The sequence below is a fragment of the Leopardus geoffroyi genome, chromosome B2, assembly GCF_018350155.1.
Source record: "Leopardus geoffroyi isolate Oge1 chromosome B2, O.geoffroyi_Oge1_pat1.0, whole genome shotgun sequence".
Lineage (NCBI taxonomy): Eukaryota > Metazoa > Chordata > Mammalia > Carnivora > Felidae > Leopardus > Leopardus geoffroyi.
In genome coordinates this window covers 65,107,025-65,130,141 of record NC_059332.1, presented here as the reverse complement: position 1 = coordinate 65,130,141, position 23,117 = coordinate 65,107,025, and the positions used below count along the sequence as shown (strand labels likewise).

The following is a 23,117-nucleotide window of genomic DNA, read 5'->3' as shown; positions in this document are numbered from 1 at the left end:
ACATGCAGAAGAATTCCAAATAATTCATGTAGGTACTTTTCTCTCAAGAAGGTGGAGTGTAACTCCCCAGTCTTCAAGTGTTAGCTGCACATAGTGTGACTTCCTCCAAAAAGTACAGAATGGAAAGGAGGCAAAAAGAGAGACTTCATAGGAGAGAAACCCTACCTTAGCAACACTTAGAAACACTACCTTAGCCAGGTGATCAAGGTCAACATCCATAGTCATAAATCATGTTTTCTGTATCCTCAATGTTTTCTGTATCCTCATGTTTCTGTATCCTCATGTTTTCTGTATCCTCAATGATGTGATGCAAGTGGCATCTCACCTTTGTGTTCTTCCTCCCCAAAACCCATAACTGCTATGTAGTCATGAAAAAATATCCAATTAACTCCCATAAAGGGGCATGCTAAAATATACGTTCCCAGGATTTCCTCAAAACTGTCCAGGTCATCAAAAACAAGGAAATCCTGAGAAACTGTCATAGCTAACAGGAAACTAAGGAAACATGGTAAATAAATGAAATATGTTGCCTTGGAAGGGATCCTGGAACAGAAAAGGGTCATCAGGTTAAAGACTAAGAAAATCTGAATAAACTTTGGACTTTAGTTAATAACAGTGCATCAATGCTGGTTCATTAATTTTAACAAAAGAACAATACTAATATAAGATGTTAATAATAGGAACAATTGGGTATAGATATATGAGAATTCTTTACACTATCCTTTCAATTTTTCTGTATATTTAAAATTGTTCTAAAGAAACAAAACCTATTAAAACAAATTGCATGACACTTATCATTTTATTGTAAAGTAGAATGGAGTACACAAAGGCCTAAGGTGTAAGGCAGTAATGTGGAGAGTGCTATGTTCGTGGCAACCCTCTAAGGAATAGGAGAACTGGAAATAATGAAGGAAAATTTCTAATTGGGAGGATCTGTGAATGCATTCTCGAAGAAAACAAATTTGAAAAAAACTTTGAAAAGTGAGAAGGGTTTTGACAGAATTAAATGAAGGAAGGATCCTGAGTCATTCCGAATGGAAAACAGCATGAGCAAATGTATGGAACTGGAAAAATCCAATGAGTAATTGAGAAAAGTGATTGAAGACTGGCTGGAGGACAAACTGGTATCATTAAGAGTAGTTGAAATTAAGTCAGATTGGGACTGAGTATGAAGGCCTTGAATACAAGATAAAGGACCAAGGACTTTGATAAGTGAAGATTTGTGAATGAGGAAAAGACAGAGTGGTCCTAAAAGAAGAGGAATCTGGAGATGGCAGGATGAATAGAAGAGGGGGAGGAGTTGTTTATATGGTCATTGCCTTATGTCCATGGGGTGAGCAAGAATATGGGAAAAGATGGCACAGGAGATGGAAATTGTGAAAGGAGATAAATGAGGGAAAGAAAAATCAAGACGTGCAGGTGAGGGAGAGGTAACAGGTTGTGACAGGCACTGTTTTTTGCTACTTAATATTGATTCTCTCTCATCTTGCTAACTGAAAACCCCAGTTTTGTTCAGGGTGACCATGTTTTCAGTTAAAAATACTTCTCAGTATTTGCCTCTAGGAGTGCCATGAGATTCAGTTCTAACCAATGAGATGTAAGTAGAAGTCTAACAGGAGAACTTTTGGCTTCCTGATAATGAAGACAATCTCTGCTAGCATCTCCCTTTTGTCTCCCCTCTCCACCTCCCTTAATTCCTGGATGGAACATAGATATGATGCCTAGAGTCATAGCAGCCATCTTGTAGACAAGAGGAACAATGCTACATACTAAGAAAGGTAGAAAGAGAGAGGTTCTTAATACCATTTTACAGCTCTCTGGACCTCATTTTACATACAAGAAAAGAAAATAGTTAGGTAAACCAGTGTGATAGGACTTCTTTTACTATCTTAACTGAAAAAGTCAAAGGCCACCCTAAAAGTTTTAGCTCTACAAAACTGGGAAATAATGCCTTGTTAATTCACAATCCAGGGTGACTGGGTAAGAAGTAAAAGAGGGTTCTACTCCTGGAAGGGGAATCTTCAGGAATAGGTACATCACAAGTGGAATTGGAGCCAGATCATTGTGTGTCATTAGGCATATTTTCACTTAGGTTGGAAGAGCCTGAAAGAGTTTTGTATAGGGACATGTTAGGTCCACTGCTGTCTCTACGGTAGAGGCCACCACTCCTCAAGCCACTTGAAAATTAAATAAGCTGTCATTCACCCATTTCCATACTGTAGTGGTGAAGAAGTGAGGTGGCTCCTCTCTAGTGAAGCTAGATCTTTCTTATTATGAACAAGGGAGGCCCATGAAAAAAAATGGTCTGTTTGCCTGCTGTATCACCTGGGCTTCACCTCTGGCTGCCACCATATGCCATCAGTACGGATTTGTTCCAGGTGTGGACCCTTTAAAGGAAGGGCACACAGAAGGCTAATATGAATTTAATTCAGTCCATGTTTTCTTTCACCTGAGCTTCTGGAGTTCAGTAATAATCATCATCACTCAATTCCCTGACTTCAGGTCTCAGTACTTCTGATAGGAAAAGGAGTATAACTTGACATCAGCCACCAAGTTATCTCTTATATTCTCACACAAGCTGCATTAAATACACTGAAAGAGATTTTGCCTATTTTGCAGTACTACTTCCACCCATTGGGAGTAGAGAACTGGGCAAGACACAATGCATGCCACAATTACTAATTACTTAATTCAGTAAATATTTGTTGAATGTCTGCAATTTTCCTGGCACTATTTTAGGGGCTGGTGACACAGAAGTAAACAAAATATGCTAGAACCATGCCTCCATAGAGTATATGTATAGAGACAGGTGAGATAGAAAATAAATAGGTAAAATACACAGTGTGTCAGAGATTATGTCTGTAAGAAAAATACTATGAAGAGAGAGTGAATACTGAAAAAAAGGAAGAGTGGATAGGGCAATGTTAAATCAAGGAGTTCTTTATACATACTGTATCTTTGGAAAAAAGAAAGGGAGAAAGAAAAAGAAAGAAAGAAAGAAAGAAAGAAGAAAGAAAGAAAGAAAGAAAGAAAGAAAGAAAGAAAGAAAGAAAGAAAAAAGAAAGAAAGAAAGAAAGAAAGAAAGAAAGAAAGAAAGAAAGAAAGAAAGAAAAGAAAGAAAGGAGGGAGGGAGGAAGGGAGGAAGGAAAGAGGTTGTTGGATAATAAAGTCTCCTGAGAAGATACCATTTAAGTATGATATGAGGGAAGAAAGGGAAGGAGTCATACAGATAGCCAAATATGACAAATGCATTATGAACTTTCCTGAGGAAACAGACACTCTTTCCATCAAGTCAACTGATTAGACTGACACATTTACTCTGGAAGGTGCATTGGCATTGTCCTGTGCAAAAATTATTTGCTTTGCATGCATGATATTAAAGATACACAACACTGTAGCAAATGAGTTCAAGTGCATAATATATTATAATATTATGTAGTATAAGAAATAAAATATAAGTAACATTGGAAAATGCAGAGATATTTTAGTGTAAAAAAGCTGTGCACAAATGCATAATTTTTTATGAGGCAAATAGTTTTTTTCTTAAAATCTTCCTGTAATTACAATGGTCTGATAGCACAGGAAAGAAAAAGTCTCAAATTATTGTTAATTCCATTAAGTGAACTCTAGAAGTATATCTAAAATAATCACACTTTATTTAAAGCTGGTAGAATAAGTTGTACACCTCAACAGGATGGGATCCTCTGCATGTAGCTTTTATTTGTCACAGCAAATCTGCAAATAAACAGAGGCAACCATCAGCGAGTTAGTGAAGTCCGTGGATTTTTGTCTTCAGAGTTTCCAGGCCCTGCCTGATTTCTAACTTGTCTTTTTTTTTAAGTTTATTTATTTATTTTTGAGAGAGAAAGAGAAAGAATGAGCAGGGGAGGGGCAGAGGAAGAGGGAGACAAAGAATCCCAAGCAGGCGCTGCATTGTCAGCGCAGAGACTGACAGGGGGCTCGATTCTACAAAGCATGAGATTGAGATCATGACCTGAGTTGAAATCAAGAGTCAGACACTTAGCCAACTGAGCCACCCAGGTGCCACTCTAACTTGTCTTTATTTACATCACAAGCACTTATATAGCATGTACTGTGTGTCAGGCACTAAGTGATTTTCAGTGATGGTGGTGGTGCTGGTGATGATAATAATAATGGCTACTGTTTTGGATAGCTAAGAACCAGATATTACGCTTCATTTGATCTCCTTAGAAACCTCATAAGGTAGGTAGTAACATTTTGTCATTTTTCAGATAAAGATACTAAAATTTAAATATGTTATGTCATCTGCCAACCATGACAGCTGGGAAGTACTAAAAACGATGTGCAAAACTAGATCTGTCTTATAATACCAATTTCAATCATATATGACAAGACAAAGTAAAAACATATATATAGGATAAAGGGCACTTAAATTATATTTTATATAAGGCCTGTCTTGGAAGTAAGACTAGGGGTTCCCACTAGGGGTGGGAATGGGGAATGGAAGTAAACTGGAATTAGCCATTTGGGGGTAATTTGTGTTTGAGGAAGAGAGAGCAGAGAGATGTGGGATGTTGGAGTTTCCAAGCTTTGTGAGGCCAAGGGAGGCCCTACCCCATTTAGCCCCTGGGACTTGTTCTCAGTATTGTTTGGCTTAGCTCAGGGTTGCCCAGCTTTCCTCCCTTCCCTCACATTTCCCTATCTGAGAGCAAGTCAAACTCCTGTCCCTGTCTCATTATGGTAAGCCTCTATGTATTAGTTTTCTATTGCTGTTGTAACAAATTACCGCTCAATGGCTCAAAACAACAGACATATATTCTATTATAGTGCTAAGGGTCAGAAATCCAAATGGGATGCACTTGGCTAAAATCAGTGTCAGCAAGCTGTGTTCCTTCTGGAGGCTCCAGTGGAGAATCTGTTTCCTTGCTTCTTCTAGTTTCTAGGGGCCATCTACATTCCCTGGTCCATGTTTCTCCATGACTCTGACATTTGCTTCCACTGTCACATCTTTTCTTATTCTCCTACCTCCATTCTTCTCTTATATGGATCCTTGTGATGACGTTAGATTTACCCAGATAATCCAGAATAATCTCTTGGTCCCCAGAGCCTTAACTGCCAAATTCATTCTGCCACAAAAGGTAATATATTCACAGATTTTGGAGATTGAGAGGTTCACATCTTTAGAGGCCATTATTCTGCCTACCATACTCTTTCTTAGATGGTTTCTTAGTTTTTGTTTTTGGACAGAGTTGATATTTTATTGGAAACCTAGTAATACTTCCAAAAATCATCCCTTTCCTCCAAACATCTTAGAACACATCCTGGGTCATTCTCCTGTTTCCCTACTCTTGGTTATGATGATTTAGTCAAGTGTACTCCAGTAAGTTTGCATTTAAGTGCTCTTGATTGATGCCTTTTTAAAGGATGATTTCTCTGAAAAAATGTTTGTGTCTCTTGATGTATTACCTGGAAAAATCAAACCCATGCCTAATCACCATCAAAATGACTTTAGTTAGGTTAAAGTTGTAAGTCAAACAAATATATTTTTTCCTGTGGTCAATCATTTTTAGATTTAGGACAACCATACTGTGACTGAAATACTCACCAAAAAAAAAAAATGCAAGAAGAAATTATGTGTGTTCATGAGTTTGAGCCCCAGGTCGGGTTCTGTGCTGACAGCTCTGAGCCTGGAGCCTGCTTAGGATTCTGTGTCTCCCTCTCTCTCTGCCCCTCCCCCACATTCTCTCTCTCTCTCTCTCTCTCTCTCTCTCTCTCAAAAATAAACATTAAACAATTTATTTTTTTAATGTTTATTTATTTTTGAGAGAGAGACATAGCATGAGTGGGGGAGGGGCAGAGAAAGAGGGAGACACAGAATCCAAAGCAGGCTCCAGGCTCCAAGTTGTCAGCACAGAGCCCGACACGGAGCTTGAACTCACGGACCGCCAGATCATGACCTGAGCCGAAGCCAGATACTCAACCAACTGAGCCACCCAGGTGCCCCAACATTAAATAATTTAAAAAAGGAGACCAATGTGGAATGAAGTATTGATGTATATAACATGGATGAACCTCAGAATCATTAGGGTTAATGATAGAAGCTAGTCACAAGAGAACACATATTGTATGATTCTGTTTATGTGAAATGTTTTAAAAAGGCAAACCTTAGCGATAGAAAGTATATTAGTGTTTGCTAAGGCTAGGGGTGGGAATGGGGAATGACTATAAATGATCACAAGAATTCTTTTTGAAGTGATGGAAATGTTTTAAAATTAGGTTGTGGTGATAGTTGCCCAGCTCTGTAAATACACTAAAAATCATTGAATTGTATATGTAAAATGGGTACATTTCAAAATATGTAAAATTATACCTCAATAAGCTGTTAATAATGCAAAAGTTCAGTAAGTTGCTTGTCTACCCAAAATTTATTTCTAAAAACATTTCATCAAAAAAATCTAATATATAATGATATTTGGTCTGATATATTTAGTAGATTATTTGTTCGACAATAGGGATTAATTACATAAATTATGGTAAAACAATGTGATGAATTTGCTGTGTAGAAGATGATGAAATCATGTTTGGAAGACCAATGAAATGAGAAAATGCTCATGATTCCATGAATTGGAATTCCATATTGCCAAATGAAAAAAAACAGTTTTGAGAATCCCTATGCTTTATGACGCCAAGCTTTTAAATGATGTAATTATAATACATTTGTGCCCACAATAGCATGAATTGTTAACCCCTTAGATTGTTCCCATTACTCCTCTCATCGATCTAGACAGTAGGAAGAGCCTGTTGTTGTGACTGTGACAACTGTTCTAATTCTAAACGAATTGACACAAGGGACCAAAAGAAAACATCTTGCCATTTTCTAGCACAAAGTCTTCTAGGCATCAATGTCAGTGAATAGAACAGATGAAAATATGTGAATTTTTAATTGCTAGGGTTATTGGCACTGGTTGAGACAAACCACTGGGAGAAACAAGTGCCTGCCATATCGAGAAGTTCTCTTTCATGCAGGTCTAGTTAAACCAATTTATACACAACACAAAATCTTTCCCCAAAGATCTCTTACTCTGACTGAAGCACAGGTTCTTCCCTGCCAGCCAAGATGTTGTCTGCTTCTCCTATTTATTTCATTTGCAACTGTTTGTTTTGTTTTTATTTTCATTTTCTCATTAAACATTATTATAGGATACTGCCTCCATTGTTAGAAGCACGAGAAGTAGGGCATGCATGTTTTAGTCACTCCAGACACTTAATTCTACCCAGTTTCTTCAAAGTACTATCTTGGCCCCTCTCTCCTTGTTTCTTCCTAAGTTCTCATTAACCTGTGCATTTCTGCTTTAAAGTTACTAACTTCTCTCACATTATTTGTACCAATTAACCTTGATAGCTACCCTACTCCAGCACAGCAGACTCCCCATCTGATTAATAGTGCCTTTCCAACTTATTTGCACAAAAATTACTAGAAATAAATTTTAAAATGTAATAGTGGTTACCTCTGGATGGCAGGAGTACAAGTGATTTTTATTTGTTATTTATACTGCTTTGTGTATGTCCAATAAATTTTCCTTATTTTACAACTTCTAAAACTATGTCTTCCATTTATAATTTAAAAAGGAGTGCCAATTCATTTCTTACCCATATTTGTTTTGCTTCTCAACATTCAAAAGAAATCTACAATCAGTAATGGTCTAGTACATAGTTTCCTAATCCCAACACTACTGAAACGTTGGGTTGAATAATTCTTTGTTGTGGGGGCTGCCCGGTGCATTGTAGATTGTTTAGTAGCATCCCTGGCCACCAAAAATGCCAGCAGCATCCTTCATTTGTGACAATTAAAAATATCTCCAGACATTATCAGATATTCCCTGAAGTGGAAGGGGGGAGGAAACAAAAATCACCTCTGGTTGAGAACTGCTGTTCTAATGGTTTCTTTTATGTCCTTCTACAATATTTTCATTGTATATTTTTCTTTCTCTAGTTTCACCCTGGATGTAGGATGTGGAATCTTCTGAGAAGAACCTGTAGTCTCTAGAATGTAGATGTCCTTGTGGGCCCCATGCTGTATTCTTCCAGAAGCCTAAGAATTTGCAAAGAATTGTCTGGGTAAATACTTAGAGCACAGGAAACATTCATAATTAGGTATGTCTTCTGCAAACGATTGGGCCACATTTGGTCAGTGATAAGTATAAATCATATCAATAATGTCAACAATCAGGAATGCAGTTCTTGTTGCAAATTACAATTCACTGTATCTATGAAATATGTATATGTATATATATATATATACACACACATATATAAAATATAAATATATATATATAATATAAATACCAATGTGTGTGTATGTATATATATCAGCTACTATATATAGTACTTGTCTCAGTCTGGGCTCCTATAATAAAATATCCTAAACTGGGTGGCTCATAAACAACAGTAATTTATTTCTGACAGTGCACAGACAGATTTTAGCACCTTCTTCCTTTGTCATAGCATGGTGGACAGGGCGAGGGAGCTCTCTGAGGTGTCTTTTATAAGAGCACTAATAATCCCACTAATTCCATTCATAAAGGCAAAGTGCTAATGGCCAGATCACCTCCCAAAGCCCCTACCTCCTAATACTATCACCTTGGGGGTTAGCATTTCAACATATGAATTTTGAAGGGACACACACACATTCAGATCATAGCCAGTACTTACTCTTAAAATCAACTCATATGTCCTTGGCTTCTTTTACACAACTGTCTTTCCAATCCTATTTCATAGGAAAATCTTTACCTTAAGGTTCTGAGGTTATAATGAACTCTAGGGCAATTAATGGGCAACTTTTATTTTTTATTTGGACATTTGATTAATAACAATAGTTTTCCTTCTAAATATAAATAACTGGTTTGTTCACTCAGATGCATGAATCATTAAAAAAATGCTTATAAATTTAGTTTTAGCAGTTTTAAGACTCAATTGCTTGCTAAATCAATAATTCACAGTACATCTGTAATAATCATTGCATAATGAGCCACAAAAAAATCTGTCTTCAAGTTATGCACTGATTTTAAAAATACTTTCAGCATCCAATAATACAAATGTTAGGCTAAATTCACTTCCTTTGTAAATACTGAAATACCAGATGCTTTCTTTAACTAAACAAAAGCATAAAACTTGAATAATTTATCACACGAGTCACCTAATTTTCATAGTTATATTTGAGTATTGCAAAATAATGATGACTTCAGACCTACTATTTTCTCTGCCCAACACATCCTTCCCCCTTGTCTCTGGCTGGCAAATTCTATTCTCTCTTCAAGATGCACCTTTAATTCTCCTCTTCCTTTGTGAAATTCTCCATGACTCCCTGAAATAGAGTTAGTGGTTCCTTCTGAAATTTCTGTAGCTTTTTGCATCTATAATAACTCTTAATATATTGTATTTATGTGGCTTCTTTCTCTGTTGCTTACCACCACTCCTTTGGCCCTACAATGTATCAGAGGACAGAGATCCTGAATATTTTCATCTTTTAGTAAGCATTTATTAAACACCAAATTTGGTGCAGGCACCATGCTAGTGGCTAGAGATATGGAAAACAAGTTTCCACTTATAAGTTGCTTACCATTAAGGGAAGAGATAGAAAAACAACTATAATACAACCAAAAAAGGGCCATGATGCAGTGGACAGTAGGATGTATGGGAGCGTATAGGCTGAGCATCTCATTCCAGACAGGGATTCAAGGAAGGTTTACTGAAAGAAGCAGCATCTGAATTGAGTTTTGAAAAATGAGGAGGCATCATCTGAACTGGGAGAGAATGGCTACTAAGAAAAATTAGGGTGGACTCAGGGACAAGGGCCAGGGGTAGGTGCTTTATGCATGAAGTGCTGGGTATGGGGAGCTATTCTGGTGGTCATGGACCTTTCTCTGCTTCATCTTGTCTCTTGCTTACTTGCATCCTTAAAATTATTAGCAAATTTTATAAGGTATAAGAGCTCTGATTCATGTGAGCCTGATTTGACAATGTGATTGTGTTATTTGAAAATTGAAGACAAGCAGGTAATAATTGGTTTAGAGATTTAGTGCATGCTGGAGGTGAACACTGAGGAAGTTATTGTTTGATAACAGAGGAGGTGAAGATAATCCCTTGAAAGTAATTCATGAGAGAAGAAAAGCCATGAAGTTATACAATAACTCTTGTGGGAATAGGAAGAGGATTGACTGGAGATATGCATAAGGTTCTGGTAAAGCTTGGCCAAAGTTACATACCGTAAGTGCCTGGTACCCCCAGTCTGCACTGAGTTTTCTCCAACGGTATGATGCAGCCTGGATCTATAATAATTGGTTAAGTAGGAAAAGAAAAGAAAGGATTGTACTGATCTAAGATGTACTATATCAGTGCAGCATATCCATATTCTGTAAAGATAAGGGACAAGAAAACAGTGAGTACTGACAAACATTAAAAACCAAGTTCAAGGGCCCCTGGATGGCTCAGTTGGTTAAGCATCTGACTTAGGCTCAGGTCATGATCTCACAGTTTGTGGGTTTGAGCCCTGCATCAGGCTCTGTGCTGACAGCCCGGAGCCTGGAGCCTGCTTCGGATTCTGTATCTCCCTCTCTCTCTGCCTCTTCCCCACTCATGCTTTCTCTCTCTCTCTCTCTCTCTCTCTCTCTGAAAAATAAACATCAAAAAATTAAAACAACAAAAAAATAACAACAAAACAACAAAGTCCAATTTATTCTTTTCATTTTCCACTCCCTTCTCCCAGTCCACTAATATGAAATATAAACACAGATTGCTATTTATGAACAATTTCTTTAATATAGAGTGATCTATCTTCTTATTTATGACAATACTAGCCAATGACCTTCTGCATTGAAAGAAAACAATGAATTTTAAGGTCATTATAAATATGAGTGGATTTCCTTATAAATAATAGATGTATTCCCCCCAAATCATGAGCAAACTTAAGATTTATTGGGAAAAACCCCTTAATTCATAAGAAATGCCTACTGATGAATACCCTCCTATTTGAAAATCTGAGCAGAGGCTGACAAGCAATTTTTTAAAGATCCAGATAGTAAAAACTTTAGGCTTTGCAGGCCCTATTATCTCTGTTGCAACTACTTAATTCTCCCCTAGTATCAAGAAAACAGCATACACAAAATATAAATGAGTGGACATGGCTATGTTCCAATAAAACTTTATTTATAAAAACAGATGGTAGGCTAGATTTAGATTACAGGTAGTAGTTTACCAACCCCTGATCTAAGCTAATTTCATTTATTTATTTTCTGTAAAATAAGTAGTCACATTCTAATTTACTCTTATATAAATCTTTATATTGTTTGCTTAAATTAAGACCCACCTGTATTTTTAAGTAATGTATTTCTCCAAGTAATTGTGGAATTAAAAGACAGAGATGGGGGGCGCCTGGGGGGCGCAGTCGGTTAAGCGTCCGACTTCAGCCAGGTCACGATCTCGCAGTCCGTGAGTTCGAGCTCCGCGTCGGGCTCTGGGCTGATGGCTCAGAGCCTGGAGCCTGTTTCCGATTCTGTGTCTCCCTCTCTCTCTGCCCCTCCCCCGTTCATGCTCTGTCTCTCTCTGTCCCCCCCAAAAAATAAATAAACGTTGAAAAGACAGAGATGGAATGATTTGGTAACACATAATGAACAGAAATGTTCATAGTTAATCATTAGCAAAATGCTTTTTTGAATCCCTAACATCATATCTGGAAGGCCTATACAATAACAATTAGCAGATATAATAAATTTGAAATGACTAGGTTTCCAGATGGAGTACTACTTCTCGGATCTATGGAGAAATGTTTTCTGGAAATAGCATAATTACAGAGATAGAGCATAACATTCCCCCAATTTTTAGGGAAATGGTCCTTAGCAGATAATGACAGCTTGAATATGCTCCTTTACAGAAGAAACTGGAAGTTATTATGCCTCACAGTTAACTGCCATATTTTTTTGTATCTAATGTGGGAATAATTTAAATAACAGTTCAATGATAGTTATTACAATTTTTTTTTAAAAATTCACGTTTATTAGCATGCTTTATCTTGAATTATTCCATGATATCTTATAGTCACAGTAAGGGTAACCAAATGTCAAGGCAGGAGAGGGGCCTATTCTTTCAAAAGATGACACAACTCCAGTTCTGGCAAGCCTAGTGCTGAGGATATGTATGAGGTCCTTCGGGAGTTTTCTCATAGAGGCAGTAAGAGATCCCTGGAAACAAAACAGAAGCTCCCTGGGACTATAGTCATCATCAGCTTAGGAGAAGGTGAGGGCAAGAAAAGAGACTCCTTGGGGAAGGCTTTAGGAGGCAATAGTCTCAGCAGAAACAACACCTAAGAGTCAAATGTCTAAACGCATGCCCTGAAATCCTAGCTGAGAGGTTAATTGTTCTAAGACACCAGCTCAGCATTGCCCTAATGCCAAACTGTTTTCCATGAATTATATCTTCATGGAATTTAATGTATTAAAATAATTCTCACACTGCTTTTACATTCTCAATTTTTAATTTCAATTATGAGCTCTTTTTTTTTTTCTTACATGCTATACCTATAAAAAGAGCAGGAATATAGGCATTCTCTAAAAAGAAAAAAGCGATGAAGAAACACTAAGACCACATCTTACATGACAGCTGTGTTTCCTCTCTTTTGCATCTTAGCCATTTCTTTCTTTTATACAGTGATATACACAATATAGTCATGCAGGTTAGAAAAAATACCTACTATCATGAGATCGTCATGCAGGACCATTAGCAGGTATTATGCCATACTGTTTGAAATTATGAACTGGGCCAAGATATCTAATATCTATACTCTGCTTGTTTTCTGGTCACGAAACTACTGCCAATATAGGTAAAGTGTTACTGTTTATATGGAATGATGATATTTATGAGGAGTCATTGTTTTAACATACTGCAAGCTTGTCGGCTTTAAGAAGTGGGATACTCTAAAGAAAGGATTATTGTGACAATTCATTTGCAGGGAGATGATGGGGAGGGGCATGGTGAGTCAGTTATAAGGAACTAGAAGATTAGGATAGACTTGTTGCAAGAGAAATTGTAATGTGCTTCCATGGGACAGTGAGGGGAAAGAAGGAGGTAAGGGTGGTAGAAATCTGATTTTTAAATAGCAGACACACTGAAAAGTCATTTGTAATATTACTGATTAGGCAAAAATAATCAAAGGATAAAAAGAGCAGTGTAAGAAAATTACCAGGTTTATTTGTAAAGATTGAGATGAATAATTTCAAATATCTAATGAGAATATCTACTAACAACCTACAGCTAACATCATAGTTAATGGTAAGAAACTAGAAAGTTTTTCACTAAGATCAGGAACAAAGCAAGGATGTTCTATCTGACACATTTCAACATTGTACTGTTAGCGTAATAATATAAAAAAAAAGAAATATAAGACATATAGACTGAAAAGAAAGATAAAACTGTCAGATGACATGATTGTCTATGTAGAAAATTTAAAAGAATTGCCAAAAACAAAATGAAACTAAACAAACACCTCCTGGAACTAATGAATAAGCAATTATACCAAAGCTCCAGAATACAGAGCTAACATACAAAAGTGAATAACTTTCCTATATACCATCAATGAACAAGTGGAATTTGAAACTAAAAACACAATACTATTTACATTAGCACCCCCAAAAGTGAAATGCTTCAGTATAAATCTAACAAAATATGTGTAAGATACATATGAGGAAAATTCATTCACTACTGGTAGGAATGCAAAATGGCACAGCCACTTCGGAACACTAAGTATACTCTTATTATAGGATCTAGCAATTGTGCTTTTTTGTATTTATCCAAAATACTTGGAAACTTACGTTCTCACAAAAACAAGTATGCAAATGTTTATAGGAACTTTATTCATAATTGCTAAAATTTGGAAGCAACTAAGATGTCCTTCAGTGGGTAGATACATAAACTGTGATCCAAATAATTGAATATTCAATGCTAAAAGGAAGTGAGTTATCAAGCCATGAAAAGACATGGAAGAACTTTACATGCATTTTTTAAGTGAAAGAAGCCATTCTGAAAAGGCTACATTCTATATGATTCCAACTATGCAGCATTCTGGAAAAGGAAAAACTATGGAGATAGTAAAAGTATATGTAGTTGTTGGGGGAAGGGATGGATGAATAGGCAAAGCATGGAGAACTTTTAGGGCAGTGAAACTATTCTGTGTGGTACTGTAATGGTGGATGAATGTCATTATACATTTGTCAACCCATGGAATGTACACCCAGAGTGAACCATAATGTAAACTATGGACTGAGTGATAATGATCTGTTATAGTAGTTACATTGATTGTAACAAATGTACCACCCTGGTGTGCAATTTTGGCAGTGGGGGAGCCTGTATATACACGGGAAGAAAGAGTATTTGGGAAAGCTCTTAACCTTCTCTTCAATTTTGCTATAAACCTAAAACTGCTCTAAATAATAAAGTCTATTTCTTTTAATGGGCAGATGATTTAATGGACATTTCTCTCAGGAAGCTATGCAGATAGCTAATGAGCACATGAAAAGATGCTCAACAGGGGCGCCTGGGTGGCGCAGTCGGTTAAGCGTCCGACTTCAGCCAGGTCACGATCTCGCGGTCCGTGAGTTCGAGCCCCGCGTCGGGCTCTGGGCTGATGGCTCAGAGCCTGGAGCCTGTTTCCGATTCTGTGTCTCCCTCTCTCTCTGCCCCTCCCCCGTTCATGCTCTGTCTCTCTCTGTCCCAAAAATAAATAAACGTTGAAAAAAAATTAAAAAAAAAAAAAAAAAGATGCTCAACATTAGTCCTGGGGAAATGCAAATCAAAACCAGGAGTTACCACTTCACACCTACTAGAATGGCCTTAATAAAAACAAAACAAAACAAAACAAAAATGAAAAATAAATGTTGGCAAAGATGTGAAGAAATTGGAACCCTTTTGTATTGCTGGTTGGAATGTAAAATGGTGCAGAGATACTGTAGAAAATAGTTTGGCAGTTCATCGAAAAGTTCAACATAACTTATCATATGATTGAGCAATTCTACTCCTGGGTGTATATCCCAAAGAATGGAGAGCGGGGACTCAAACAGAGAGTTTTATATCAATATTCATTGCAGTATTATTCAAAATAGTCAAAAGGTGGAAAAAAACCAATTGTCCATGAACAGATAAATGGAAAAAGAAAATGTGGTGTATATACAGAATATAATATTACTTATCTGTAATAAGAAATCAAGTTCTGATACATGCTACAATATGGGTGAACCTTGAAAACATTATTGCTAAGTGAAATAAGCCAGTTACAATAGGACAAATGATGTATGATTTCATTTATAGGAAATACCTAAAATAAGCAAATTCATAAAGATGGAAATATCAGAGGTTACCAGGGGCTGGAAGCAGAGGGATTATGGCTTAAGGGTTAGGGTTCTGTTTGGGGTGATAAAAACATTTGGAAACAGATAGTGGCCATGGTTTTATAACATTGTGAATATACTTAAAATCACTGAGTTGTATTCTTAAAATTGTTAAAATCACAAATTTTAGGTACATATATTTTACCACAATAAAAATTCAAAAAAAAAATTTTAGTTATGGCCTTTCAAAGAGGAGGGCAACTACTTTTCTCCCTTTCTTAAGGTGGTGTATCTTATTGAAGAAAAGTGAGTCCTTAGAAAGAAATAGCTCAAAGAAAAGTTTTCTGAGAACCGCAGAAAAAGACTTAAAATATGTTTTCTTTTTTTAATTAAAAAAAATGTTTATTTATTTTTGAGATAAAGGGAGAAGGAGAGACAGAGTGTGAATGGGGGAGGGGCAGAGAGAGAGGGAGACACAGAATCTGAGGTAGGGTCCAGGCTCTGAGCTGTCAGCCCAGAGCTGGACATAGGGCTGGAACTCACAAACTGCAGGATTATGACCTGAGCCGTACGTAGTCAGACACCTAACCAACCAAGCCACCCAGGTGTCCCAAATATGTTTTCAATAAAGTAGACAAAGGGGGAAATTCCCATTACAGAAATATCTCCTAAATCCTTAAGTAGTTTTGATTCTGAATTGCCTTCCTCTATTTGTAGAACACTTAAAAGTAAAGCTAATCTTAAAATGCATGAAGTTCATTTTTTTAATATGGCTCTGATTTTGTATATCAATAGGGCTTTATAATTAGTGCCACTCAAGATGCTATTTTTTAAATGTTTATTTACTTATTTTTGAGAGAGAGACAGAGAGAGAGAGAGACAGAGACAGAGACAGAGACAGAGACAGAGGGCCAGTGAGGGGAGGAGCAGAGAGAGAGGGAGACACAGAATCCAAAGCAGGCTCCAGGCTCTGAGCTGTCAGCCTAGTGCTGGATACTGGAACCCATGAACTGTGAGATCATGACCTGAGTCAAAGTTAGACGCTTAACCAACTGGGCCACCCAGGTGCCCTGCTAACTAATTTTTTAAAAGATCATCTGATTGCAAAAATATTTATGAAATTAAAAAATCAATTTTTAATCCCTGCCCAATTTATCTAAAAAGTCACATGTTTGATACAAAATGCCTTAGCAAAGAAAGTAGAACTTAATAACCACTCTGAGACAATGTCCTTCGCCTGAGAAAAGGTAGTTTTAAAAATCAGTTTGGTATCATTTTACATGTTATTGTGTATATTTTTCCTCTCCCATTCCCCCCACCCCCTTTCCCTACCAGAAGTAGCCAGCTCAGGAAGCTGTATGACAGGGTGAAAAGCAAAAACAGCATGTAGTCATTGGCTTTTGCTTTCCAAAAGTCTAAGCTCTTAGAAGAACTGAGAACATTTTAAGAGGCTGAAAAAGGAGAAAGGGATTTGCAGACACAGAATGTGTAAAGTGATATGGAGAGAAAAGTTTAAAAGGAAGTTTTCCCAGTTTGATAGGTAGAAGCAAGAGAGAGGTCTATGGGTATGAAGATGGTAAGAAAGAACCCATATCTCTCTCCCCAAATTAGTACTTTTGGTTACAGGAATCCTTGCAGGAGGTCCTTGGGTCCCAGTAGATAGACAATCAGCAGCACTGAAGAAGAGAGATGGGTACAGAAGACAGGTCTTTACAACCACCTGCTGGACCTAAGAGGGAGGGCTAGATACTGTCCCTCAGCCCACTCCCCATCAATGTCTTGGTTCTATATGACACCTAGAACTATTCCTATAGGGACAAATGTCCAATTTTCTGCTAGTTCAGTAATATGGTAGCTTGGGTTCAGATATTATTTTGAGTTTTGAAAAAATAAAAAGTGACTTGCACAGCTCAGTTGGTAGACAGTGATTTATGCCCCACCACAAAAAGCAAACACATACATGCCCTACTTAATTACAAAGCTGAGTAATTGCTTTGGTGGTGAATCCAATATATTAATGCCTGCCATGTGTGCAATAATCTTTTCCATAGAAATATAAAGCACATGGCAGGAATAATAAAAAATTTTACCTGATTTTAGGATGTATATGGACACTATAATATGACATTATAATCATAACTTATTTCAGAGTAATTTAAGGTCTCTAGCAATAAAACATTTTCTTTCATTCATTCAACAGATATTATTGAGTACTTCTGTGTAACAAGTATTGGTCCAGGTTTGGGAATATCAAGTAAATAAAACAGACAGATATCCCACCCAAGTAGAAGAAGAAAGATAAAAAACAATAAATGTAAAAAATAAGAAGAAAAGTATACAATTAGAATGTGGTAAGTGCTATAGAAATTAGGGGATGGAGGCTGGGTAAGTTGTAATGTTAAATAGGATGGTCAAGGAGGATTCACTGAGGAGGTAAAGGAGTTAGTAGAAGCATGAGTGTGGCACAGAACATCCTCCGAAAAGGGAATAGCTGGAACAACAGTCCTAACTGAACTGTGCTTGGAATATTTATGGAACAGTGTTATGTCTAGAGCAGAATGAGGGTAAGAATAGTGTCGTAATCAGAATAACACCCCCTCCCCAACATGTCCATGTCCTGATTCTTGGGACCTACAAATATGTTAAGTTACATGGCAAAGGGGAATGAAAGTTGCAGATAGAATTAAGGTTAGAACTTGAGATGGGGAGTGTATACTGGATTACCCAAGTGGGCCCAGTGGAGTCAAGAGGGTTCTTTAAAGTGGAAGAGGGATACAGAAGACAAGGTCAGAGTGCCGTGATGTGAGAAGGACTTAATCAAGCCTGGCTTGATTTGAACACTGAGGAAGGGGACCAAGAGCTAGGGAATGTGGGATACCACTAGTAGCTGGAAGAAGCAAAGAAATGGATATCCTCTCTCGCCTCTAGAAAGAATGCAGTCCTGTTGATGCCTTGATTTTAGCTCAGTAAGGGCTACATCAGACTTCTGACCTAAAGAATTCTTACAGTTCTTAACAGTATCTTACACAACATATCTGTTATTTTAAACCACTAATTTTGTGGTAGTTTGTTTCAGAAGCAGATAGATAATCGATACACATAATGAAAAGTAATGTGAGGGGAAAATGAGAGAGCTAGATCTTGAGGGATCTTAAATGGCATTGCAAGGACAGATTCCATACTAAGTGAAGAAGGGAGACATTGTAGGTTTTGAACAGAGGAATGATATGACCTGACAGGTTTTTAAATGATCCTCATGGCTGCTGTGTTGAGACTACATGTAGGAGGACGAAGTTAAAACAGAAGACCTGTTGGAGCCACTACAATGATCTAAGGAAGAGATGAAGGTGGCTCATACCAGGAGGGTAATTTTGGAGGTGGTTAGAAGCTCTTGGATTCTAGGTATAGCCAATGGGATTTCCTGACAAGTGTCCGGGGGGGTGCAGGCAAGAAAAGTCAAGGATGACTCCCAAGTGTTTGGTTTGAACAATTAGAAGGAAAGAGACACCATTACTGAGATGGGGGAAGCTTCAAGTGGAAAAGTACTAGGAGATGATCAGGATTTCAATTTAGAACATGTTCAGTTTGAGATACTGGTCTAGTATTCCGGTGGCAATGTTGAATAAGCAGTTGGATACCTGTGTGTTTAGAGTTCAGGAGAAAGGTTTATGCTGGATATATAAATGTAGGCATCATAGGCTTATAGATATATTTCGATTCAAGAGATCAGGTGATATTATCAAAATACTGGTGTAGATAGAGAAGAGGAGAGAATCAACGCTTGGGACTTTGGTGTTGAATCTATTCCTAGGATTATGAATTTCCAGGATTCTACTTGAGAAATTATCATGATGAATAACTCCTTTATTTTATTCACTCTGCACAGGAGTCTGTTCAGTCAAATTTGTGTCAATAAATCAGTTTTCCAGGTAGCAAAGGTGAAATGACAAGAGGAAACTAACATAACACCATCTCAACAAGTACAGATTTTTCACATAGAGATTTCAAAGAACCCTGCTTTCAAAACTAATAAAGATACAGAGGCCAAGTTTAGGCCTTTGAAAAAAGCACTGGTGCAAACAGCTAGTCTCAACATAATTTTTGCAGGTTCCTGCCCTTTCTCTCACTTCCCTCCTTCTTCCTGTACTTCTCCAGTGGCTCTCGATTCTATATTGATTTGCATGTAGCTTGCATTTGATGCTCAAAACTGACAGCAGTCCATTTCACTAACGTATACATGTATGAAAAGTTCGCCTGGAGAAAAATTGTCAAGGATGGGCAAATTTTCCAATTTTCCAAATAATTTTATGTTAATAATGAAATTTTAGTGTTTGATGGTGAATTAAAATTAAATCCAATATATATTTTTTATCCTGTGAGGAACAGAGTAAAGTTTTCTGATTGAAGATTATTATTTTAGTCGCTGCAATACCAAAGGTAGATGGAAAGTATTTGCTTTTTCTGATATTTTTGTATTATATCATTTATAGCTTAGTAATTTTATGAGTTGATTAAATTCTTAAAAATACAATTCAAGTTGTCCTTTTTCTCTTTAGTAGTTACATTTATAGTTATCTTATGGGAAAATTTGTAATTTGTAAGACATAATTTTAAAGTATATATGTAAAAAACAGGATTTTCACTTAAAATATTCTCCAAAATAAAGTAATAATTTATGATTAAGACATAAATTCTGGAATCACAAACTATTATGATTATACCCAACAAAACTTCAGTGTTTTTAAGAAGTAGGACTTAGTTGTACCCAGTTGTTTTGATAGACATGTGAGCTTTGTTGTGTTAAAATGTAATAGTAGTACTAATTTTAAATGCATTAAAAAGTTTTTTTGTAAAATGCACAAGCATACCTTATTGAAGCTTTCATCAAATCTGTTGTACAAAAAGAGAATGCTCTAGAGTAATTCAGAGTGAAGTAGGAGAATATTTAATGCAAAGCGTGGTAAATGTATTCCAATAAAACTTTATTTATGGATATTTTAATTTGAATTTCATATAATTTTCAATATCATGAAATACTATTACTCTTTTGATTTTTTTCCTCAACCATTTAAATGTGTAAAAACCATTCTTAGCTCATCAGCTGTAGAAAAACAGGTGGTGGGCTGGGTTTGACCTGTGGGCTGGATTTTGCCGACCCCAGCTTCAAACACTGAACCTCAGGACTTGGGCAAATGTCCTATTTTGTAAATCCTTTACCAATTCCTTTTCCAGCTACAGGCTGGGTCCCTTAATCAGCCTAAACCGGGCTGGCAGATTCCTGCCAAGCCAGCACCAATGTGCATTGTCACAAACATTGTTCCCTTCTAAAGAGCAATCCCTTAATATGGACAGACTTATTAGAAGAATAAGCAAAATGAAAAGAAAAAAAGCAGTGTTCTCAGTCTGCCTGTGAGTGTGACTTATGCTAAAAGCAGTGACTAGATAGTTTTTAAGCCCAAAATTAATTTAGGTCTATGCTCTCTGATTGATTTTTTATTAGTTCAATGCAAAATTTTGTTGTTTTCGTTAGCTACCATTTTAACTCATTGTTTCTATCGTGTTCTTTTAAACTTTTTATTTTGCCACTTAGCATGTTAGCCATCATCCTAATTCTGCTGTCCAGATGTACTAAGCATGGTGTGTTTATCTTCAATTAATTGTTGATGAAATAGTGAATATGCAGAGCCAAAGACAGAGTTATTTGAACCCTCTAATCAAGACCATGAATCAACTTCACAATTAATGTCCATATGTCCACAATGTACTCATGGAGAACTTTCCAAATGTCTCAGAATACACTATATTTTCAGTATTTTAAAAAGAAAATAAAGTTAATTTGGATAATATGACTTTCTCTTAGAAAATTCATGTTTCCAGTGAACTCCTTTATCAGTATTCATAAGCCATCTGCCTAATAAACAGTTATAGTATTTTACTGAGAATTTATGTTAAACCCACGTTATTTCCAGCAAGAATCTGGTATCTTCCTAAATTTTGAAAACTGAAAGTTTGTTCATCCCTTATATTCTTCTGTCTTTTCCTTGATCCACAGCTCCATATAATTACTAGCATTGATTATATGATCATATCTGCAAGTATTTTCAGTACCTTGGAGTGAAATTCATCAAAGCCTGGAAAATTCAAACTTATTTAAAGCATCTCGGCACATTCTTGTTTTTAATAAAATCAGCTGATACAATCCAAGATTATTCCAGATCTGCCTATAATTTTCAATGTTGGTTTCTAGTCAGACTAGAAGTCTAGTGACTTGGTTTCTAGTCAGACTGTCTCTTCTCTTTTAAATCTCTGCAAAACTACCTCCTCATTTCAGAGTGATTTCAAAATTCACAAGATCAGAACCTTTAAAGTTGTCAAGAGATAATGATAACAAGTGTTGGTGAAGATGTGGAGAAAAGGGAATCCTCGTGCACTGCTTGTGGGAATGTAAATTGCTATAGCCATTAATGGAAAACAGTATGGATGGTTCTCAAAAATTAAAAATAGAACTACCATTCATTTCTGGGTATATATCGAAAGGAAATGAAATCGATATCTGAAAAAGATATCTGCCCCCCATTCTGCATGTTCACTGCAGCATTATTCACAATAATAATAGCCAGTAGCCATGATATGGAAATAACCTGAGTGTCTGTCAACAGATGAACGGATAAAATGTCGATGAACGGATAAAATGTCACACACACACACACACACACACACACACACACACACACTGGAATATTATTCAGCCACAGAAAAGAAGGAAATCTTGTCATTTGTGACAATGTAGATGAAGTTAGAAGACATTATGCTAAGTAAAACAAGCCAGACACAGAAAGACAAATGCTATATGATCTTATTTATATATGGAATCTAAAAAAGTCAAACTCATAGAACCAGAGAGTGGAATGGTGGTTGCAAACGGTAATGGGTGGGGGAAATGGGGAAATGTTGGTCAAAGTATACAAAGTTTCAGTTATGCAGAATGAATAAGTTCCAGAGACCTAATTTATAGTATAGTCACTATAGTTAATACTACTGTATTGCCTTCTTGAAATTTGTTGGGAGAGTAGATCTTAAATGTTCTTAACTCACAAAAAAATGGTAAGTATGTGAGGTTATGGATGTGTTAATTACCTTGATTGCAATAATCATTTAAAAATGTATACATATATTAAATCAGCACACTGTACACCCTAAAAAAGTAAAAGTAAATAAGTAAAACAATGATTTTCTTTCCTTCAATATACTGGGTCAAATATAAAATAAGTCATAAAGAAAGTTTCTCATTTTAGTAAAATTATAATTTTATTAAAAACTGCACTTTGGCAAGGTGAACGTAGGAAACTTTGTTTTGTTTATGAGTGCTCTGTGATCTCTCTGAATCCCATAATATGAAAGCATCACTTCTCGTAAATTTTAAACTCAACATGTTGGCATGCATTACCTCCTGAAACACCAGCCTTTCTGTTTCTAGGCTACTGTGGGCCTCTGGAGTTCCTGATCTGGCTCCTGACAGACCATGGTTTAAGGAAATGACCAAAATAGAAACAAGAAAACTTCATAAATTTAGACTAACCACAATCAGCATATAATCTCATAAACATTTGTGATATGTAAAACCAAGATGTAGGGCTTTAAATCTACACTTTTTGAGATGGGACCTGCTAAGTAAATTATTAATATTATGTATAAACAGTATTCAGGGAACCTATGTCAATGACTTAGAACCAACTTTAAAAGCACTTTATAGGCATTCAT

At 36.5% G+C, this 23,117-nt stretch overlaps 1 long non-coding RNA gene across 2 annotated transcripts in view; it reads right to left on the bottom strand.

Annotated features, from left to right (window-relative positions):
• Window positions 1-3,660: 3,660 nt before the first annotated feature.
• Window positions 3,661-23,117, bottom strand: part of LOC123608597 — a 395,339-nt gene continuing 375,882 nt past the window's right edge. For both annotated transcript variants that reach the window (XR_006717319.1, XR_006717318.1), the window contains exon 7: window positions 3,661-3,735. This is a non-coding gene — a long non-coding RNA (uncharacterized LOC123608597). The remainder of the gene's footprint in view (window positions 3,736-23,117) is intronic.